Source organism: Cervus canadensis, chromosome 23 (genome assembly GCF_019320065.1).
Source record: "Cervus canadensis isolate Bull #8, Minnesota chromosome 23, ASM1932006v1, whole genome shotgun sequence".
Classification (NCBI taxonomy): Eukaryota; Metazoa; Chordata; class Mammalia; order Artiodactyla; family Cervidae; genus Cervus; species Cervus canadensis.
The window spans coordinates 50,661,072-50,667,662 of record NC_057408.1 but is presented as its reverse complement, the minus strand read 5'-3'; positions in this window follow the sequence as shown (position 1 = coordinate 50,667,662).

Genomic DNA, 6,591 nt, shown 5'->3' with positions numbered 1-6,591 from the left:
ACAACTGGCTACCTGGCTATAAGTGTCCCTAAAACAGCTGTCTACATTGGGGTTCAGGCTCAATCTTCCAAAAAGAAATGGTAAGACTTACCTTGTCTGTTATGGTTCAGGTTGTCACTCTTTCAACTGCTTCTAATTGGGTTTGTTATACCTACACTCAAAATGTATAAGAACACTCCAGATGGCTCCATTCTTATAAACAGGACAACCCAAGTGTTGACTCTGTCTAGAACAGGATCAAAGTTACTACCAAATGGAACCTGATTCTCACTCTTGCTTGATCACTGATCACAATAATTCTTTTACTGATTTTTGGTCTCTGTCTTTTAATCTACTTGTCTAGTTTGTTCTTTCTAAAGGATTCAATGGCTTCCCAGACAAAGTAGCAGTGATGCAGAGATTCTGGTCACTCTTCAAAATGGACTCCTCTGATGTTCTAGATACAGATACCTGTTTTGGTCACAGATACAATCTTAGTTTACAAGCCCTCCTTGGTGGAAAACTATCTTGACTGTAATAATTGTAATCATCGTATTCTTGCTGTTTGCTCCTTATATCTGTAACTGTATAATGAACTTTGTATCTAAATGGCTTGAGGCATTTCAGTTACAATGATTGTTCATGCTCCTACAGTTTCTACTGCCTCCTCTAGCTATTACTCAGGGTTCCTGGATCAGAGACCCTCAATATGAGGATAAAGAGAATATGTTGCTTCAACAATTTAAGGTCTGCACCCCTTACCAGCAGGAAGAAGTTACGGAATGATTTCTCCACCCCTTTCCCTAGCAACCATATTCTCCTAAAACCAAAGTGGGGAAATGAAAGAGTTAAAGCTTAGGCAGGCAGTCCAAGGCCCTTTAAGGAGGAGGTGAACATTCTTGCTCATGCTTTACTTAAGCCTTGTACAACAATTTATCTTGCCCAAGAACTGGCCTTTCTTTAGCTCTAGAACTAATGATCACACAGCACAGCATCGTACTCATGGAAATGCTTTTCTTGGGGTCTATGTTAATGATTATAATTGTAACAAATTTTGCCTGGGAACCTGTTTCTCAAGACTCTTACCCCTGATTACACAGCAATAGTATATCTCGCCCAGAGACAGTACCCAGAACCTGTTCTCCCTGGCTAATCTTGTACCAAACGTATCTCAGGCTGTACATCTTGGGAAAGGGTCTATTGGAACTCTTACAACCTTGAGACATTCTTTTTATCTATTTTCAGCAGCTAGTTGAGAAGTATATAAGGTCCTGCTTAAACTAGTGAGGTGGGTACACTTTCTATCCCCTTCTGATGTCTATGTCAGAAGTTTTCTCTGTCCTGTCACTTTAAACAAAATTTTGCACACAAAGTTCTGAATGACTGAGACCCGTCTATGGTCCTGGAGTTAAATCTCCTTTGGAGACTTCAAATCCAATGGTGCCATTCACCACATGCTATCACATTCCTCAGTAATTGGAACCCAAAGACTAGGGGTACTGTGGTCCTCTGCTATACTCCATAGAGCTTTGAAAAGTCTCTTGAATGTATCTAACACAATGATGTAGACAGGACATGAGACATTTTTTTAAAACTAAGATTTCTTATTATTCATAGCAAAAATTACATATAACTTCAAATTTATTAGCAGGAAAACTAAACAATATGATTTAGAAATGCATCCTGATATTTATGGGTTTAAATATCACATTTAAGAATGTGAAAATGCTGTTCACCAAATTATATACTAAAAATCATATGAGGAAAGAAATTTACTAGGTTATATTGACTATACCCTCAGCATGGGTTTTAAAGAAAATACTATGAACATTACCAGCTTGAAGCAAGTGCTACTTGTTGTCTAGAAGAGAGTTAGAGATGTAAATACAATGAATATTTTTATAGTCTTTTCCCTTGAAACAACAGTTTTCTTGAAAGAATTGTCATATAACAAGGAGTCACATTTTAAGGTCACAAATCCATTTGTAAAAACCGTTAAGTTTATATTTCTGTATCTCCTCTTGCTTTTGTGCTCCTGTGCTCATGACAGCAGCAGGCGAGGGATGGAGTCGGGAGACAAATTTATAAATTGGCACACAGAAGTAATTCACTCTCCTCCAAGTTAATATGTCCCTTTCAATTAAACATTTGTTCTAGTTCAAGTTAAAATTTCTCACAGGGAAAAGTTCACCCATCTCTATGGCTCCCCTCATCTCCTCATCCTCTGTGGGCAGGAGAAGGATGTCAACCAAGAAGGGGCTTTTGGTCCATGTCATTCTATCCTCTGGGGGGCTTCCCAGGTGTCACAGTGGCAAAGAATCTGCCTGCCAATGCAGGAGATGCAGGGGTTCGAAACCTGGGTTGGGAAGATCCCCTGGAGGAGGAAATGGTAACTCACTTCGATATTCTTGCCTGGAAAATCCCATGGACAGAGGAGCTTGGCAGGTTACATGCAGTCCAAGGGGTTACAAAGAGTTAGAAACAACGGAAGCGACCGAGCGCACACCGTTGTCCTTCAGGATGGATGAATGCAACAGTCAGCAGCTGTTCTCTGAGGGTGAGGCCAGTCCTGCTTCTAGTCATCACGCTGCACGCAATGCTGAGGACACTGGTTTTCATCACAGACTCCCTCAGTAAGGTGTCTTCACTCTATGGTGATAAGCGGAAGCAGGACCAGCCCCAGTCAAACACAGCATGTCTCAACAGGTTGCTTAAAAGTGGGAACAAGCTTCAGTACTCCTGTGCCGAGCATTTTTCCTTCTTCTCAGAAATGAGTAATGCTCTAAGACACATCTACTTCATTTTCCAACATGAATTCCCTTCAGGATACATTTAATTGGTACTTTTATGCCAAGCACTATCACATATTTCATTTTGTTTCTCTGGTTAATATAATAAATGTGTGTAGAGTTCTTAGTTTAAAAGTTCTCCAATGCTGAGAACTGTTCTCTCCATCCTCTATGCAACTTCACAAGACCCCACTCCAGAGAAGCTCTGAGATTCATCCTTTGCTGTTCATTCAAGGCCAAACTCTCATGAAAATTGAGGCTACATAATTTGCTATCTATTATTTTATAGGTTACATGCAATTTTATTTGTTCTCCTTGGTTCATGTGTTTTGGGGAATGTAAAGATATCTGAATTATCATAACTAGTTATGTTGCTCTGTATGTTACCTGTTTGGGGGAATTTGTTGAAACTTCCTTTTTGCCTATTCTGTGACCAATTTGATAAATTTTCCATATGTTCTTGAAAAGAACATGACTTGCTTTTTTATTGAGCACAGGAGCCAACTTGTTAACTGTATTAATAGAGTCATGTGAAGTTTACTAAATTTTCCTCTGAAGAAAAATGTTAAAATAACCTGTTAAGGGTATAGATTTGTTTAACATAATACATGTGAGTTTCCAAAATAAAATAACCTATTTGAAGAAACTTTTTAACTAAGATCTCTACACACATTTATTATATTTATTAACCAGAGAAACAAAATAAAAATGTGATAGCACTTGGCATAAAATACCAATCAAATGTGTCCTGAAGGGAATTCATGTTGGGAAATGAAGTAGGTGTGACTTAGAGCATTACTCATTAGCCAAAAAGGCCACCTTTGAAAACCATGGCATAATAACAGTCAAAAATGGCATGACCTTGATATCTGTGCATTACCAAAAGATTTTATCTAGATGTCAATTCACCTAAAATGGCTACTGCTCCCAGGGCATACCATGGTTATGCCATTTTAGCTCTGCGTCTTCTGACAAAGTCTTATTTGAGTCCAGTGAATCTCAAGGAATCTTTTGGTACAAGATATAAACTTTCAAGACTTAAGAATGTCAAAGCAACTTTTGCCAGCTATTTGATAGAGTCCCAGGGATATTGAACTTCAAGGGATTTTTTGTTTTTGTTTTTCTAGGTTTTTTTGTTTTTTGTTTTAATCATCAGGTTTTACTGATACAAACAGGGTAGCTGGTAATGAAAAACTATCAGCAGACAATTAGAGAGACATATATTTTAAAGGTCATTGTTTTCATTTGCTTTCTCTGTAATAAAGGGCATAGCATTAAGACACTAGGGTTTCAAGCAGGCCTTTCAGGGTCACTGCAACATGTAATTGGATGTCCTGACAGTTGGTTGAAGGGTGGGGAGGCCCTAGTGTTTTCCTTTAGTATTCTACTCTCTCAATTCATAGACTATCATAGGGCTTGGAACTTAAATATTTTGTCCCTTCGCTAATGGTTCTGTTGTTATTCTGTGCAGCTGGGAAATAAAACACTTCTTAAGTAATGGAAGACAAATTAGTTTTTCTCTAATGAATAAAGAGAATTTCAACATCTGACATACTATGTAGAATAAAGGGCAGGCAGTTTTTTCTAATGTGCACACATTCGCAATCTAGAGCCCCTTCTGACTAGTTTCCTTGAACTAACAAAGAGAAATAGAGCATTCAGTTACATTTTTGAATTCACTCCCTTTTAGACAGCATATGACTCCAAGAATATAGCAGTAGGATCAAGAGTCCAGAGTTCTTGTCTAGACAAGGCCATTGGAGGCCGTATATCATGACTATGAGATTGCTCTAGTCGTCCATCTGAGTGGAGTCCAGCTCTCAAATGGCCTGGAAGCCACTCTGACAGTCTTCTCAAAGAGGCCTCACTAGCAGAAATCAAAGTTTAAAGAGAGGGTAAAGTGTTTTTACATCAGGAAGTCCCTATGTAAATTCCAAAAACAAAACTGGGATGAGAGTATATTTACCATTGTGGTTCAATGGCCAGCCTTAATTTCAGGAAGAGGATGTTTTATTATTAGCCAAGCCTATTTTACCAGCAATGTTTTCACCTTTTTACAAACTTGCTGAGAAGGTAGAAGTAAGATGCTGGGAGGAAAATTTAGCTAGAACTGGCTTGTTTTTCTGAGGGTTTAAACTACATACCTCCTGTGACAATAAAATCCAATATCAGATGTAAATCTCCTTCTCTATTATTTGAGTGATAGATTTTTCTTCTTTATCCACCAGAATGGGAAAAGATGGATGTTGCTCCAAAAGAGTTCCCTCTGGTGCTGTTATTTTAAGCTATTTTTTACCTTTTTTAGATAGACTATGACCTGCCATAGCCCTTTAGACTTCAAATGTATACTTGATGCTTCCTTGATGCTTAGGGGTAGAGAGGGTAACAAGAAGGAGTAACAGAATGAGTAAGTCTCACAGTTACAACATTTTCTATTGCTTTTCCCTGAAGTAAATAAGTTTGCTTTTGTTCAAATTTACTTTTTAGCTCAAATTTTGCCTTTTTTTTTTAACTTTTCTAGCTCAAATTCAAACAAAATATATATATATGTATATAGGGAAAGGTAGTCTTTGTAAAAAGACATCAAATCTTTTTTTTTTAATTGGAGGCTAATTACTTTACAATACTGTGGTGGTTTTTGCCATACATTCACATGAATCAGCCATGGGTTTACATGTGTTCCCTGTCCTGAACCAACCCTCCCACCATCCTCCCCATTCCATCCCTCAGGGTCATCCCAGTGTACCAGCCCTGAGCACCCTGTCTCATGCATCAAACCTGGACTGGAGATCTACTTCACATATGATAATATACATGTTTCAATGCTATTCTCTCAAATCATCCCACTCTCACTTTCTCCCAGTGTCCAAAAGTCTGTTCTTTGCATCTGTGTCTCTTTTGCTGTCTCGCATATAGGGTCCAGCAATCCACTGCTGGGCATACACACCGAGGAAACCAGAATTGAAAGAGACACATGTACCCCTATGTTCATCACAGCACTGTTTACAATAGCCAGGGCAGGGAAGCAACCTAGATGTCCATTGGCAGATGAACGGATAAGAAAGCTGTGGTACATACACACAATGGAATATTACTCAGCTATTAAAAAGAATGCATTTGAATCAGTTCTAATGAGGTGGATGAAACTGGAGCTTATTATACAGAGTGAAGTAAGTTAGAAAGAAAAACACCAATACAGTATATTAATGCATATATATGGAATTTAGAAAGATGGGAACATCAAATCTTAAAGGTGAAATCAGAAATCTTATTCCAAATAGCACATTTTATTTTTTTTTAACAGGATGCTTTTTTCTCACCTCTTGAGAATTACAGAATGCCGTTTCTACCGTGCCATTTCTCCTTCTATTGCTTACATTTTTATTGTCAGATGAACTTGCTTGTCATTAACTAAATCAGGCAAAGCTATGGTTTTTCCAGTAGCCATGTATGGATGTGAGAGTTGAACTATCAAGAAAGCTGAGCACTGAAGAATTGATGCTTTTGAACTGTGGTGTTGGAGAAGACTCTTGACAGTCCCTTGGACAGCAAGGAGATCCAACTAGTCCATCCTAAAGGAAATCAGTCCTGAATATTCATTGGAAGGACTGATGCTGAAGTTGAAACTCCAATACTTTGGCCACCTGATTTGAAGAATTGACTCATTTGAAAAGACCCTGATACTGGGAAAGATTGAAGGCAGGAGGAGAAGGGGGCGTCAGAGGATGAAATGGTTGGATGGCATCTCCAACTCAATGGACATGAGTTTGAGTAAGCTTTGGGAGCTGGTGATGGACAGGGAAGCCTGGCATGCTGCAGTCCA